This window comes from Schistocerca cancellata, chromosome 5, assembly GCF_023864275.1.
Source record: "Schistocerca cancellata isolate TAMUIC-IGC-003103 chromosome 5, iqSchCanc2.1, whole genome shotgun sequence".
NCBI classification, from domain to species: domain Eukaryota; kingdom Metazoa; phylum Arthropoda; class Insecta; order Orthoptera; family Acrididae; genus Schistocerca; species Schistocerca cancellata.
In genome coordinates, this window is record NC_064630.1 from 527,233,347 (window position 1) to 527,251,461 (window position 18,115).

Consider the following 18,115-nt stretch of genomic DNA (forward strand, 5'->3'; position numbering starts at 1 on the left):
CGCGACGACGTGATCGGCTGACTTCAATCCTAAATAGCCCGTAAACGGCGCAACGCATCGAACTTTGTCCTTAACAATTATGTCGCAGTACTATCTCTTCTGCAACACCATTACAAGCTTTTCGCCCATTTCTGACAACCCTATGTATTTCTTTTCTTTTTTTTCTTTTTTTCTTTTCTTTTCCTTCTTTCTTTCTTTTTTGTTTTAAATCACTTCCTTGACGTACCTCTCCGTTATCTACTTTCGCTCGCAGTTGACGAGTTAGAAGGTAGTAATTCTCGAAGATCTTTCTCCTGTCGTCAATTAGCCTGAGCTTGGTAATGAACCCAAAGTGTGATTCATAACGTGATAACGTGCAGGCTTTCACGGCCGGTCTTCATTAGTTAAAACTTCCGAGCTGAGAAGCCGTGGTCGACCTATCAAACTTCCTGATGTTTCTTTGCCAACTGCGGGCAACATCTTCCAAGGTTAGTCAACGACTGACTCACCCCGGAAGATGTTGCCCGCAGTTGGCAACAAAAAGTCAGGAAATAGTAGTTTTATAGATCGACCTCGGCCTCTCAGCCCGAAGTTTTAACCAAAGGGTGATTGTCAGTAAACCTACATATTAGCTATAATTTCCCGAATCCACCCAACGCAGTCACGTCGCGAGACGTAGGTGGGAGGAAGTAATATGCTGCAGCCGAAGAGACGATTTGGTTCTGGCTAGGATCCATAGTTGACCCATCTAGCACGGCTAAATGTCTGCACTACAGCTGTCAGCTACCATGTTCTAAAGTGGTGAATGGTTTGAGCTCGACAAATCGATTCCTTTACGTATTTTCTGTTTCGGAACAGAACTTCGATGCGTGATATATAACATTAACAAGGTCCTGGAGTGACGAAAAAAAAATGTTTGCCATAGGGAACGGCTTAAGCTGGTTACTTTTCTTAACAACTTATGGAAGAACGTTGTTTATATGAACCAGTCCTAAATCGGTAATATCTAGATATGATTGTTAAGAATAATAACCTGGATTCAATCAAAAATACATACATATCCGAAGTTTCAGTGCGACACTTACGTACGGTATAATATTCGTACATGTGTCGCCTTTGTTGGAGTCTGCATTGTTATAATTTACACCACCACCTGCACACACACAGACACACACACACACAGAGAGAGAGAGAGAGAGAGAGAGAGAGAGAGAGAGAGAGGGGGTGGAAGAGGTTGTTTGGTGCAGGGTACAGTGAGTGTAACTTTAAAATTAATGATACTGCTTGGCGGCATTTAATACATTTAGACGGGTTTCGACAAGACCATTCAAAAAGTCCACTCCACAGTTATAAATTGTAATTTCTAGTACGATAACACCATGATCATTAGCCAAGAAATATGTAACAGTCTTACTGTTGTTTGCGATAACATTACCTGATAGTCTTTCTCTTGCACATAGAAGTCGTGGTTTGATGACACACAGTCACACATCTCCGTTTTGTTAAAAATCCTTAGCAAATATTGCATTACTTCAAATCCATATGCTAATTATCATCTACATGAAGTTGTTGCAGTAGTCCATGTGAATGTCGAACGATGCGAGTAGAAGTAGATGATTATCTGGATCAAAGGTATGTCCTGTCTACTTTACTCATTACGATTACTCATTTGCGCATGAATCGTGGTGAATTTTCAACCTGTACCCTGAATAGAGTTGAAGGTGTCTCCATTATGTGGTTTATGCACTGAAGGAGACATGAACTATCAACAATATATACCAGGTACAAAACACTGCAAAATCTTTTATCCGAGCATTGATTAAATATGTTTCATCCAATGATCTAGGTATATCGTTCACATAGGACTGGTATGCGTTACCCTCCAAACATTGGCCAGAAGAGTAACGCCTCTATAATACGGTGTTTCGTAGGTACACAACCCGACATGTACAACGCATTAAATAGGTGTGTTCTTTTCACTCCACTCGAAAGTCACATAGATCTGAAAACCTACCGTTTCTGCTGTGATCTTGTGATGGATGTCTATACGGCGGTGGTCAAATTACGATTGAAAAAAAAAGATCTGAGAGGGCGCTAAAGGTGCTTACCTTTTCGCAGTCCGTCTTACTGGAGAGACACTGACAGCGGGCTAGTCGCCCTCTACTTAATTTACAAGCACATACTTGAATCTGTAGGCAGAGACGGCACAGTTAATAACGCTTTCTCTGTCCACATTGCCTACTGCACATGCAGTATCTTAGTTGACGTATAAAAGATATTGTTTATAAATAAAACTGCTAAGTGTTTGATTTTTTTGTGATGCTGCAGGAGAAGACTGGAAGGAAATTCAATATTGTCTACATCCCCTGCAGTAACTATTACATCTGTTCTGCCACCAAACTGCTTGTCGAATTACGTTGTGTTTTATATATCGTGCTACTAGAATACTCGCGTCGTGTAGAGCCCACCGTAAAGTCAATTGGCTAAGCGCTTGTCAAGATGGAGTATGTGGATTTTCATTGCTCAGGCGTTTGTGCTACCATGCCTGTGGTCGAGATGTTGGCGGCGTTTGTGCCACCATGCCTGTGGTCCAGACATTGGCGGCGTTTGTACCACCATGCCTGTGGTCCAGACATTGGCGGCGTTTGTACCACCATGCCTGTGGTCCAGACATTGGGGGCGTTTGTGCCACCATGCCTGTGGTCCAGACATTGGAGGTCGGGTCTAGATTTATCCCTCTTCAAAAAGATGTTGCTGCTAGAAAAGCATGCATTGATGTCCAAAATCTAGGTGTGGGGATTCGATTTTGCTTTTCATGGTTGCTCCTGGATTGCAATAGATATTACCAGAATAATCCACTGCTTATGACCACATACAACACATGTAATGGTCCTGAGCGTTTTAAGTTCACTAGCATCACCTTTCCTGGGAAACTTTAGAATCTCCCAAAATTGAAGAGGCAGAGTCAGGAATATTCAGTTCATATCTACAGCTTAGGGGCAGATAATAAAATCGAATCACAAGATGATGAGCACACTGTACAAAACCAAAAGATCTAAAACATGAAATAGCTGGACCACTCTCTTTCTCAAAAGTATCTCGTTATTGTCCCAAACATATAGATTGGTTGCTATTCTCTGAAGCTGAGACGCAACAATATATCTGGATCAAAGGTATGTCCTGTCTACTTTCCACCCAAATGAGTAAATATGGTCATAAACGCCATTTTTTCCATATACATCTAAAATGATTTACTAAGAGCGAGTATTTTGAAAAGAAATCGCATTATCAGTAATCAGTGTGTATGCCTATGGCTACCAAGGCAAATGAGTTCCTAAAGTTTAAGAACGCCAACGACCAGTAGCACTGCCCTTTGTTTATGTGGATTTCGAGTGCCTACCAGCTCCTGTGGCACACTGTGAAGACAACCCCACTGCCTCTCACACAACGACATTTACAGGGTGTATACGTGGACAAGGAAAAAAAATTCCCGGATTTCTCCCGCATTTCCCGGTTAAAAATACACTTTTTTCCGTATTAAGTGACAGTATCCTTTTGCTCGGAACTGTAAAACTTATCAATTTATAGAGATTGCAACGTGCTTTTGTAAGCCAGTCGTAGTTCAAGTCACGTGACCTCGCCAGCCGATACAGCGGATATTCAAAGCAAAAGACACGTCATGTCGTCAGCCAATAGCATTATCACTGTTAAGTAGTGCGTACACACAAATAGGAAAAGCTAATGGTTTAAATTAATATACATAGTGTTGCTACAAGAAAAGCAAAGCTTTCACATACTATATTGGTATCAACGATTAATAAGCTGCAAGAGAAGCTTAACTTTCACGTATAACGTTGATCTTCTTTGTGCGTGTTACACTTTAAGATACATCACACAAATGTTCCAGTAAAATTTTTAATAACGACATAAATGTATGATCTTCTGGGCCCGAAATTTTTCTAAATGGTCATCCTCAAAGAGTTGATTTTTAAACGAGAGTCAAACGCTCTGTGACTAAAGAAATTCATCGCACATAGTTCATCTTGGGTAAAAGGAAGTTTACTTAGAAAGTAACGCTTTTCTCAATCATTCGTAATATTTTCCTGCGACCTGTTAGAAAGAGGTTCGTTTCAGCCGTTGCCAGAGAGCGCCAGTTACAGGAGTCACACCGCTTGCGCAGCTACGATGACGCAAGAAGCCCGTATGTTCGTACGTGTAAAACATTAAAAGATATTGAGTCATAAAGGAAAAAAGACATCAGAGAATATTCCAAGAGCATCGGAATTTCGTGAACCATAATAACGTGCATAATTCGGTTTAAAGTGCACATTCTTACGTCCAGATTCGGTTGTAAATTTTCTTGGCATACCAGTACTGTATTATTTCATTTTTGGTTCTTTATTATGGCATAATGCCATACTTGCAAGAAGACGAAAACATGTTCTTTTGAAATGCAGAGAACAGTTGAAACTAGCCAATAGTGTGGAATTAAGCATTTCGTTACAAATAAATTGACTGCCTCAGCGGAAAAGATTTATAAAAACCACTTTTTTTTTAGCAAACAGGCAAAAATAACTTAATTGTTCTGCAAGGCGATTAATGCTTGACTGAATTTGCCGCCCGGGGCAGATACCCCGGTTCGCTCCTAGTGAATATGGTAGCGTGCGCACGACAGTAAAATTTTTCCGAATAGCATCATGCTGCTATTCATATATAGCTAACAGACACACTTTAGTAGCCAGAAGCGGGAGAAGGTACTACACACACACGCGACGCAACTGCGCATGCGCATCGGCCCGCACGCAATTGCTCACACGAATCTAATGCAAACAGTTGCGACGTCACGCTCATCGGAGGCAATTTGTTGTTAAGAAGCATTGCATAGTCTTCCTAAAGCCTCTGACACATTTTGCTGCTGGCAGATGCTTGTATGAGCACTGTGTTTTGTTGTTGTACATGACACATTTCCTTTGCAACTTAAGTTTTATTTTAGTTTTTTTTCTCTCGTTCATGGTTTATTGCTGCAGTATTATTCTGCAGTAGCGGGATACAGTAATATCCTTTGTGTGACAAAAATTTAACTGAAAACTAAAACAAAAAAATCCCGGAATTCTAAAAAAATTCCCGGGTATTTCGCGGTTTTCTCCGGGATGAAAAAATTCCCGGGTTTTTCCCGGATCTCCCGGTTGTCCCGGGTCGTATACACCCTGATTTACCTTGTGGGTGAGTATCACGTTGTGTGCTCGAATGATTCCAGACTTAACCAATCTGAACCATATGTTAGGGATAATTCTGCAAGATGGTTGTTTGCTGATCTCGAAAGACTTGCGCTGAATGTTGATCGGATTTATCACAACAATATTCCCATGACTAAACATTGGGAGAATGATGCCAGCTCATTGTCATATTTATGGGCTGCCCTTGGGATAGAAACGTAGAGACGATTGTTATCTGACGGGGACGTTCCGCGGTGCAGCCCACAAGGCACGTAACTTGATACACTGCCTGCCATGACACATACTGGTGTTCAACAATTTGAGTGAGCATGATGCTCACTTCCTTGTTGAACACTTTGGTGATTCCCGTTTAAGAAGTGATAAGGTTAGTGCCTTGCCTTATAACGTTGAAAAATATGTTGCACGCTCCAAATGAATCACACAAAAAACGACGCTCCATTTGCTGGATTCCCTACAGTTCATGCACGCACCTCTTCAGAAATTTTCTGAGACAATGTGTCAGGAGAACAGGCGCACCACTGGAGCTGCACATCGCAAATATGCGAAGCTTCAGCTTGTGACGAAGAAAGTGGTCTTTCTTTACAAATATCTGGATGCAAAGGAGAGACTACACAAAACGACATTGCCCGGCATAGCTGCAGTCACCAATTATCTTACAGGCACTTCCATAATGGATGTGCAGTATGGGCATACAGTGAATGTTTGGCAGGAATTTGACGCATGCCCAACTATAAATGGACAGACATATAATGTAAAGAGGATTAAGCCGTAAATAAGCGAGGAGGATCACAAGCCTACTGACAATTTGAGTTACGTCTTATGCCTGGATGTGTACAGCCTGTAAGGGGACGCCATGCAACAATCTCTGGCGACTGGAGAATTCCAATGGCTGAACGAAAAGGAAATCGCCAGACTCAATAAGACCAAAGACGTGGCATATCTCGCCCATCTGCATGATGTGCACAGTGACTTGCTCTGTGTCTGGAGTGACTCGTCCCACACAATGGTTCCATCCCCAAATTGCTGACGGTGCTGAGGAACCAACAGACACATCGTGCATTACAGAGATCTCCAATAATGCCTCAGTTTTGGGAATGGAAGTTCTTAAAGTCGCCTCTACCACCTCCTTCAGTCATGCTGGTTGAAAGAGTATACAGACGTCAGTATCCAAAAGTGAGCTCCTGCGACATATGGTTGCGGAAAGGATTTTTTTTAAATTAATGAATAATTCAATTTTCGGGAAACCTGTGGAAGAACTGAGAAAGGGTTGCAAAATTCATTTTGTTTACTATTGGAATGGACGTTGTGGTGCAAGAGACCACAGTGCAAGATCAAATTTTAAGCAGGCCACTATCTTCCATCAAGGATTAGCCACTAGTGAGATGGCTAAAGTTTCGGTGGAGTTCACAAAACCTGACTGTATATGTATATTGGACGTTTACTAGCTCCACGTGTACAACTTCCACTGTGAGCTATTCAAAGGAAACTTTGACGATCCAACGTTACTTTATATGGGTAGGGACAGCCAGAGGCTGCATTCCATGTGAAGTAATAATGTGTTATCGCAATGCATTCAACAGATCTGGATATGTAGCTGATAATCCTTATATTACACCTCAAAACAAGAAGGTTAGCGGCCTTATGAAAGACGAGGTGAATGGGTAAAGGAGTATGGAGTTTCTGGAACTCGGCTCTAAGAGGTACACATACTGTACAGTTAGTTACCGGTGCCACCTAAAGTCTGGCTAAGAGTGTACATTGTGCAGCCTCAAAGGCTCTAACAGTCAAAGATTACAAGAGGTGCTTGCTCGAGAGTGTTGGCAGTGCTCCATCTCGACTCTGCACTTCGTGCGCCAAGTACGTTTTCGAGTGCAAGGCCATGAGGTGCATACTGCACTGCAACTGAAAGTCATTCTGTAACGGTTGCAACATGACGACAAAAGGCTCACCCACGACGACAAGATCTGCACCCTCCTGTACTCACACTCTTCACCTGGATGACAGGGAGAGTGGAAGTATTCATGTTACATGTCTGAGGGGAATATGCACTATTTGTCATAGGTGTGTGTATATTGCATATCATGTACATGTTTGTGTGATTGTGGTTGTCTTCTTCATCTGCTGCTGGTCATACTAGTTAGTCTCTCTTTTCCCCACGTATTCTATATGTGATATAAAAATATGTAAATAACCAATGCGAAACGTAATAGCATACCTCTGATGTATCTCTATTTGTAAATAGAATTTTCTAATAAAGTACAAAAACTGTATTGAGTAATAACTCTAAAAAATGTATTGTGAAAAATTATTGTCAATAAATCAGTTTTTTTTTTGTTATGTCTGTTTTTTACAAAGAAAAACTGTGCCTTACACTACGAGGTACAGACATCGAATAACGAAAATCACGCAACTGGAGTTATGCTGATGGGGAGGGGAGAGCGAACGTGATTCCTATTGGCCCAGAAGGGACGCGACCTCATCCTAGATCGTTATCTTAGTGAGAACTTACTTAGCAGTTGCGTGACCTTCATTTTCCTGGCTTTTGTAAGAGACGCAATTGACCAAGAGGCGTGATGTTGTTATCTTGGCTCGTATTGATAGTGTGTGTGGGTGACCTTTACTTTCCCGCCAATTTTATGTCATGTAATTGTCCGAGAGATGGCAGCAGCGGCACTTGAAAAACAATTTCCCGAGGTGGATGGAATCTTTCAATAGTCCCTCTAAATCAAGTACGAGGGTTGGAACTTTCATAGCCGCAACTATTTATTTACAGCTCATACAAAATAGATACGGATTTTAAAGTTTTACTGACCGTCAAAGTAGTCACAAGCATTTTGTATAACCCATTGTCAGCTATGTGGAAGTCGTAGGATACTCTTAGCAGCGCCACTTGTGTTGACAGTTCGAGTGGCGCGGTCTATTGCCCTACGAATTTGTAGTAGTTCTTAAGCGAATGCCATGAAGTGTTTTTTTTTTCAGTTTAGAAATCGAGTTGGACTCACGAGGGCTTAAGCCAAGGGAGTGCAGTAGGTGGTATAGCACTTAGCAGCCCCATCCGTCAAACAAATCAATAACAGCTTGCACTGTACGTGCTTGAGCATTGTCCTGCAATGTCTATAAGCTGGTCGTAGGTTGTGTTACAAAAATGAACAGCATAGAGACAGAAGTGATGACACTTTTTGCAGGACCTGGGCATAAAAATGTAAATGTCATGTGACTAGGGCCTCCCGTCGGGTAGACCGTTTGGCTGGTGCAAGTCTTTCGATTTGACGCCAATTCGGCGACTTGGCGCGTCGATGGGGATTAAATGATGATGATTAGGACAACGCAACACCCAGTCCCTGAGCGGAGAAAATCTCCGACGCAGCCGGGAATCGAACCCGATCTGTCCATGCTTATGTCTGTACCCAACAATCTCCTCGAATTGTATGATACATAGCCAGTTCTTCCCGGTTTGATACAGCAACGTTGCGGTATATTAATATGATAAATTTAAAGAAATTATTTTTTACATGGCGTGGCTTTCAGGTGCAAAATTTTCCATTTTAATTTTTGAATTCTTGTTCCACTTGTGTAGGCATTTTCTGGTTGTCTTACTTAATTTACCAAGTACGTCACTTACAACAAAACAGACAAACTGCATACCAATTCTTTTATAGCTAACATAATGCAAAAGTTTCAATTACTTCTTCTCAATAGCAAACAGCACTCCCAACATTTAACTGCTTCATCGCTTTCTTGGCGCCGAAAACGTCCTACCTTAACAGAGTCAATGCACCATTCACATGTCAACTAATAGTGATCCAAACTTTACAAAAACTACACAGTAACTTTTGTAGCTCGACATCATTTTTCTTTATAATGACAATATTTATTTGAATTTTATTTAGCCTGGCATATTCCAGTGGTACACGTAATTTCACTAGCCTGCCACTGAATTCAAATATTTTATGTTGTTTTGCTTTTTAACATGGCATTCATTCAAAAATATATACTTCATCTGTGCAAAAGGATTGTGTTTCTACAATTCTATTTAATACAAAATTTCATTATTTTAATCTCAGATTTTATCGAGGCTCATCAGTTTTAATAGAACACATAACTCATTTTGTAATGCATTTTCACTGAGATACATATAATCTAAAGTTAACAATTTTTAAAAATATGTAAAATTAAAAACCAAGTATTTACGTTCCATATGAAATAGATTGATTTTTCAGTAGCTTATACAAGAAATACTCATTCTCTACGTTTAGCAAGCCCTAACCTCAGATAAATAGCTTTCTCAAGATGTGTTATTTTATTACAGATATGGTCGAAAATATAGATGTAATTACCATGCATAGAACTTTAAAAAAATATATTGAACAGCAGAAATAGAAAATTACATGTTTCTACGAATATAAGCCCAAAGAATAAGATTTCGATGCATATTTTCTCATTTGTGGCATTAGTTTATCGACATCTAATCATGAAAATTATTTTAACGCCTGGTATTCAGTCTACGTCTTAATAATTTACGAAGGCAGCTCTCTGTGCATATATGAGGCACTTGGGGCAAGTGGGATGTAAGGTGGTCAGAGGGAAGGTGCTGCAAGCCACTTGCGTATGCCTCCTGTCACCACAACAGAGCCATAGTCAGTTAAGCCTGGTCACTAAAGCTACTTTTCTATGATATCTGAGTGTGAAATAAGGAAAACAGAAAAATTCGTGCAAACTGTCTGGCAAACACACTTTCCATTTTCGAAAGCGATGTTTTGATGTTAATAATTTAATATTTAACCTGAGCTTAGTTTGTTGGTGTCCAGAAGAAAAAGAAAAATCATTGGAATATTTGATTTATTGGTACATGATTACATCCAAGTTTCATGCTTAAAGTAAACAATAAAATCTAAATCTAACTGGACTGGAAGACAATAAATAGACACACATGCAAGTGAATGTTGTTTTTTAATTTCAATGTTTGTCGCTCAAATTCAGATACGCTTCATTAATATACTGATTATACAATAGCTATACTAATTAACTCGCTAAGTGAGTTGCCAGACTTTGTCAGTCTTGATGTGTTTTTACCAGGTTTCAGCATCTTTTCATACATTCCAGGTATGTTTCTCGTTTCTTCCTTAGATATTCATTTCACAAGTGTGTTGTAGTACTTTCTGAGCTTCAGGTTTATTTAAAAGCCTAACTTTGGCTAATCAAATTTGGTCTGACGATGGAGCACAGCCTGTCAAACTTCAGAAACTACTAATAAATATCAAAGTATTCAAAGCTTTTATTTTGTAAATATAGTTTCTTTCTGCTTGGTACCGAATCACATTTAAAGAGTTGTCGTGTTTTCTAGGCCACGACACTACAGGACGTTGGGCAAGAGACAAGTAATATGATGGACTAACGGTTGACCGCTAGTTCTAAGTACCAAGAGAATTCCACATTTGTGAAGTATCCATTTGTACATCTTGCACGGGTAAATTATATTATTAAAGGAACTACGAACTGATACACGTTTATGTTTTAAAAACTTCTTTAGGCAAGAGGATTCTTAATGCTCCATAATTTTATCTAATACTATGAACAGTTCTTTGTTAGAATTTGTTTTCCCTTACTGCTGAGGTGACTGGAGGCTCACTGTGGAAATACTTAGCAATTCCTATAGTTCAAAACAATATCTACACAAAATGTATTGTCAGTTAGGGATGTATTTGACAAATAATTTGTGTGCAATTACGGAATCTGTGGCGATTTAACCTGTTGAAACATTCGAACTGACCCTCTGTCGTAACAAGACGACTACAGTCATCAGCTGAGCACAATTCCATATATTTTACTAATTAATTAACGTAGTACTCTAGTTTGTGTAGTGGTTTCACAATACTAAAGCGAATTCATTACAGAAGAATGGAAAAACTAGTAGAAGCTGACCTTGGGGAAGATCAGTATAGATTTCGGAGAGATGTAGAAGACGTGATGCAGAACTGACTCTGCGACTTATCTTACCAGATATGTTAAGGAAAGGCAAATCTACGTTTACGCATTTGTAACTTATCGAAAGCTTTCGAGAATGTTGACTGGAATTCTCCCTTTGAAATTCTGAAGGCAGCACCGGTAAAAAACAGGAAGCGAAAGGCTATTTACAACTTGTACAGAGACCAGGCGGCGTTATAAGGGACGAGGGGTATGAAAGAGAGGCAGTGGTTGACAAGGGAGTGAGACAGGCTGTGCCCCCCCCCCCAATGTTATTCGATCTATCTGTCCACTGAGCAAGCAGAGAAGGAAATCAAAGAAAAATTTGGAGTAGGAATTAAAGTTCAAGGAGAAGAAATAAGATCTGTGAAGTCTATCGATTACGTTGTAATTCTGTCAGACACAGCAATGGACTTGGAGGAGCAGTTGAATGGAATGGGCAGTTGTCTTTGAGAAGATGAACAGCAACGAAAGCGAAACGAGGATAATGGAATGTAGTCTAATTAAATCACATGATGCTGAGGAAATTAGATCAGGAAAAGAGACTCTGCAAGTAGTAGATGAGTTTTGCTATTTGGGCACCAAAATAACTGATGACAACCGAAATAGAGAAAATATAAAATGTAGACTGGCAGTTGGAAGAAAAGCGTTTCAGAAGGAGGGAAATTTGTTAACTTCAAATTCGGACTTAAATGTAAGAAAGTCTTTTCTGAAGGTTTGGATTGCAGCCATATATGAAGTGAAATATGGACGAAACACAGTCTTGACTAAAAGAAGAGATCGGTCGATAGGACACATTTGAGACATCAAGCTGCGCGAGTAGCCGACATTCTGTCAGAACTACCAGCAGCCTTGGGAGAACCAGCCATGACAAAACTCTTCCACCTGGTGAGCAAGATATATGAGACAGACGAAATACCGTCAGACTTCAAGAAGAAAGCCATAATTCCAACTCCACAGATAGCAGCTGCTGACAGGTGCGAAAATTATCGAACTATTAGTTTAAGAAGCCATTGTTGCAAGGTACTAACACTAATTCTTTACAGGAGAATGGAAGAACTGGTATAAGTTGACCTCGAGGAAGATCAGTCTGGATTCCAGAGAAATGTAGGAACACGCGAGGCAATACTGACGCTACGACTTCTCGTAGAAGACAGGTTAAGGTAAGGCAAACCTACATTTATGTCATTTGTAGTCTTAGAGGAAGCTTTTGACAGTGTTGACTGGAATACTCTCTTGGATATTCTGCAGTTTGCAGTGGTAAAATACAGGGAACGTGAAGTTATTTACAACATTTACATAAACATGGCGGCAGTCGAGGACCAGGGGAGGGAAGCAGTGGTTCAGAATGGAATTAGACAGGGTTGTAGCCTGTCACCGATGTTATTCAATCTGCAAACTGAGCAAGTAGTAAAGGAAAGCAAAGAAATATTTGGAGTAGGAATTAAAGTTAAAGGAGAAGAAATAAAGACTTTGAGGTTCGTTGATGACATTATAGTTCTGTCAGAGAAGGCGAATAATTTGAAGAGTACTTGAAAGGAATGGACAATGTCTTGCAAGGAGAATATAAGATGAACACCGACACAAGCAAAACAAGGATAATGGAATGTAGTCGAATTAAATCAGGTGATGCTGAGGGAATTATATTAGGAAATGAGACACTTAACGTTGTAGATGAGCTTCGCTATTTGCGCAGCAAAATAACTGATGATGGTTGAAATAGAGAGTATATAAAATGTACGCTGGCAATGAGAAGAAAAGCGCTTCTGAAGAAGAGAAATCTGTTAACACTGAATACAGGTTTTAGTGTTAGGAAATCTTTTATGAAGGTATTTGTCTGGAGTTTAGCCATGTATGAAAATGAAACATGGACGATAAAAAGTTTATAAAAAAAGAGAATAAGAGCTTTTGAAATGTGGTACTACAGCAGAATGCTGAAGATTAGGTGTATAGACAACGTAACTAATGAGGTGGCACTGAACAGAATTGGGGAGACACTATTCACTAAAAAATAGATCGATTTTTAGGACACATTCTGTGACATCAATGGATCACCAGTTTAACATTGGAGAGAAGTCTGGGACGTAAAAACTGTAGAGGGAGATCAAGAGATGAATACAGTAAGCAGATTCAGAGGGATGTACGTTGCAGTAGTGATTAGGAGATGCAGAGATTTGCCCAGGATAGAGCAGTACGGAGAGCTGTATCAAACCAGTCTCCGGACTGAAGATCGCAACTGCAACAACACATTTATTAATTCAAACTTTATTTCTTGATTGCTCTTCGAATGAAAATTGTCATTGGTAGAAATGTTTAGTGAATCTTTCAAAGGGACTGTACTCAGCGAAGTGTATTCTAACTCTGGTTAGGCTTGTGCCGTATGAAATGTAATTCGGAAAGAAACTCCCGCAGTGTGATGGAGGCATGCTGCAGTTCGTAATGCGCACAGTTGCCAGTAAACAGTTCGTATCAGTGTGTTGTCATGGTAAGACACAATTGGTCAGCGCAGCATGTGAAGCTTAATGTAATCACTCAGCATGTATGATGCAGTTGATTTTTTCTCGTTCCAAAGGGTATAGCGTCAGATGGATGCTATTTAGTGTGCAGCTTTCTATAATTATGACTTCAAGTAAAGAGGCCTGGATGCCATAACAAGCAGGCGACATTTATACTGTACAGGATTGTGCAATACTACTGAGCACTGACGAGCCTAGCATATATAATCCACCGATTGACATCAAAAGGCAAGAACTGATTTGTTTAGATCATCTATTGCAACACTGAATCCAATTTCTTAGTCTATATCCTATTACATATGTATGAATGTCGTTAAGAAACGAACTAAACAGACGGTAATTCTAAATCCATAATTATCAGTGTTGCTTCAGAGCTTTGATTGTAATGGCAAAACTCCAACTCCCATTAATTTGGAATTTTGAGGCATCCATCCACGAACGCCTCTCACTGCCTATTTAAAACTGCTTACGACTTGGTTCAGTTTCAACGAATGTGGTCAAATCAGTACCTTCAGTACAGGTAGTGTATGTAGTGTTTCTGCTAACTAAAATCTCAGTCAGAATACAAATATGTCAGATCCAAAAACAAGTTTCAATTCTTTAATGTCAACATCTAATCATATTTCTAGTAAAAGTAACTTTCAGGTCCATTTTCTAATGATAGCTTTCTTGTTCTGTCCAGCTTTTGTGTGGTGTCCTGCCACAAAAATTGTGTCTTTAATAGATGATTGGAAAGCAGGTAACAAGTGAAGTGCTTAGATTAACGACCATGAGTTAAGTGTGTGATGTGTCTCCAGAATTAAGACAGCCTTCCCAAGAATAAGTGTTGTAAACAGGTCTTGATAAAACTATTTCACCCTATGTGTGAGGTAGATAATATGGCAAAGTATCCTCAGACTTCAGCAACGATGATTCCAGAGAAATCAGGTGCTGACATGTTAAATATTCCCAAGCTATCAGTTAGATAAGTCATGGTTGCAAAATAATATGTGACCGCATTGTCACTATGTACAGTTCTATGAAGTTTCAGCCACTGTTACAAGTGGTTTTCGTCAGGGTGTTTTGCTGACTACCGAATAAGAAAAAGTATAGTTCTTATGTACTAATGAAAGAAGCTGTTTTCGGACCTGATAGGGTACAAGGATAAGGAGTAAGAGCGTCAGATGTCCTTTACTGGTGTTTCATTTATTTCTTGTCATTCCACAAACGCTGACCTCTGGGGGAGATCAGTTTGTGTTCAGAGTAAATGTATGAACATGCGAAGCAATATTGATGCTATGATGTATCTCAGAATATTGGTTAAAGAAAGGCAAACCTACGTTTATATCTTTGCAAAAATATTAGGAACAACAGCGACCGCAACGAACTAGTAATAGAATATTATACAGAATAGTAGTGATCGCATACAAAACTTCCATCCATAATTTTTGAATTTAATTACAAATAACTTTTTGTAGAAATTTTCTGCATTGGAGCTAAAATATATAAGAATAAGCTTATTATAAAATAAGAATGTGTATGTTATATAATTAAAATTTTACACAATATACCGGGAAAAATGTAGTGTACCAGCCGAGAGCATTCAGTAACAGATCAGTGGACTGTATTCCACGGGATTTTTGATGAGGTAACCAGCGTGTCCTACAGCTTATCTTCTGTGCCCACAAAGTCCACCGAAATGCAGTCCAATAATGTGGCTTGTAGGCTACACTTTTTCCAATTATATGATGTAAAATGTTAACATGTTTAACATATAAATTGTTATTTTCTATTAAGCTTATTCCTATATATTTTAGGTCCAATTAAGAAAAATTTAACAAACAGTTATTTGTAATTAAATTGAAGACAATGATTAGACAGCATCCATTACGTATTATTAGCGTGGCTGTGCTACTGACGATGTTGGTCAATGGTTATATGGGTTTCTTGCAGTACACGGCTCTGCACAAAATGTTGGTGGTCGGCACTGAAGGACGAGTTCAACGAACTCAGTCATGAAGATCATAAGCAGCCAAACCGAATACAGATTGGCCGCGGCGTAGCGTCTTTGATCACTATCGATAAGACGTCCACGTCACTAGATAACCAGAGGCATCCTACACGCCGTCTTTGATGAATACTAAGTCCCACAGAGGACAGTCTAGTAACGTGTTGCCATTGGCAGATCAAAATTTTAACTGTATAACATATAAAATGTTACTCAGATACAACTTAACGATACTATCCAGTATAGTAGTAAGGTCTATATTCAAGCTGTTTGACATGTATTGCATATGATGCATCATATTGGCGTGAGGCTAGGGGCGGGGCTTCTACTACTGAACTCCATGACACCGCCACATAATCGGCAGTCGACATCACTGGGTGGTATCCATAGTTCCTGCTCTGTGCCATTATCTCCACACTTCATCACTGGGTATAACATTCTATAATTTATGTTTAACTCTATGTTTACTAGATTACATAATTCCCTCTACTCTGTTGTATTTTAAATTACACAGTATGAACATCAGATCACACATATCCCTCAGAAATCTGTCACTGCTTGTGAATGAAAGTGTTTTTATGTGAGCAAGACTATTCTCTAGAGCATAAAACCTACGTTTACAGCATTTGTTGATTTAGAGAAAGTTTTGACAAGGCTGACTGGAGTACACTCTTGAGATTCTGAAGGTGCGGGAATAAAATACAGGGAACGAGAGGTTAACCACAGCTTGTACAGAACCCAAACATTAGTTACAAGACTCAAAGGGCAGGAAAAAGTAACAGTCCTTGAGAAGAGAATGACATAAGGTTGTAGCTATGCCCATATTATTCAATCCATGCAATGAGCAGTAGTAAAGGGAAACACAGAAAAATTTGGAGGATGAATTAAAGTTCAGAAACATTGTATTTCTATCAGAGACAGCAAAGGACTCAAAAGAGAAGTTGAAGGCAAGGGATGGTGTGTTGAAAACAGGTGAGCATCAACAAAAGTAAAACAGGGGTTGTGGTACGTACTCACATCAAATCAGGCGATGTAGAGGAAATTATATTAGAAAATGGGACACTAAAATTAGTAGATGAATTTTGCAATTTTAGCAGTAAAATAACCAATTATGGCAAAGGTAGAGAGGATATAAAATGCACACTGGCTACAGAAAGGAAAGCATTTCCGAAAAAGGGGAAGTATTGCAACACGTCCATATGCTCCAATGATCATCCAACAGCTGGCATCCACACTAGTGGATGAATCGGATGCCTTACCACAAGAACTCCTTACCAATATCGTGGCCAGCATGGGAGCACATTGCAGATCATGCGTTACTCTCCTAGGTGATCACATACCCTATTACAAACCATATCTCACCTTTTGTAATGTCCAGATGACTACGATGAATCGTGGTGACTTGAGTGTTATTATTGTCTGTGGATAAAAGTGTCATTTTTCTTCATCTTGCGGTGCATTTCCTGCAGTTTCCTTCTTTACTACACTTTCGCAGTTCTTTCTGTGTATGGTCCAAGTTTCGCTGAGCATTGTTACTAAGAGGGTTTAGGGCCACAACAACAAAACTAGAAAACTGGCCATTTCGACGTATCTCCTTCACCACTTTCTTAATGATAAAGCTGGGAAATTGTTAAATGAATGCAAATAAAGTCTAAGAACCGTGAGGTATCATGATTACCAGCAACATGAATTTGGTGGTGGTGACGATTGTGGTTGTACTGCTGCAAAATTTCTTTTGCCTTCATATCAAAACATGCATTTTGTAGATACGTTGTTATGACTCTAAACACTCAACTTGTCAGTGACACGTCATGTGAAAGTCACTTTCGACTATTTCACACCATTGCAGATGGGTAGATCACATAACTAATCAGGAGCTAATGAATCAAACTGGGGAGACAAGTAATTCATGGAACATTTTGAGTAAAAAAGACCTCGAGTTGTAGGACACATTCTGAGGCACCAAGGAATTGTCAATTTGGTACCGGTGAAAAGGGTGGGGTGAGGGGCAGAGGTACTGTAAAGATGATGGAGGGAAACCAAGGGATGAATACAGTAAACAGGTTCAAATGGATGTTGGTTGCGATACTCGGAGATAAAGAGGTCCGCACAGGACAGACTAGCGTGGGCAGGTGCCTCAAATGAGTCTTTGGACTGAAGACCACAATAACAAATATGCTACAATTATCTTACACTGAAACTGTTGGGAAGCGTGTTAGGTAAAGTGACGATATGTGGGCAGGTAACTTGTATACCAGTCTGCAGTAAATCAGCAGAAGTCATATTTAATTACAAATTTAGAATAGGCATCCTTAAAAATAAAACAATAAACCATTAGATTTATGAAAGTCAGGTCACTATACTAACAGTGTAGAATTTTCACATGAGTAATAATAAATTCACAAATAGACTATCACCATAGTCCAGATAGA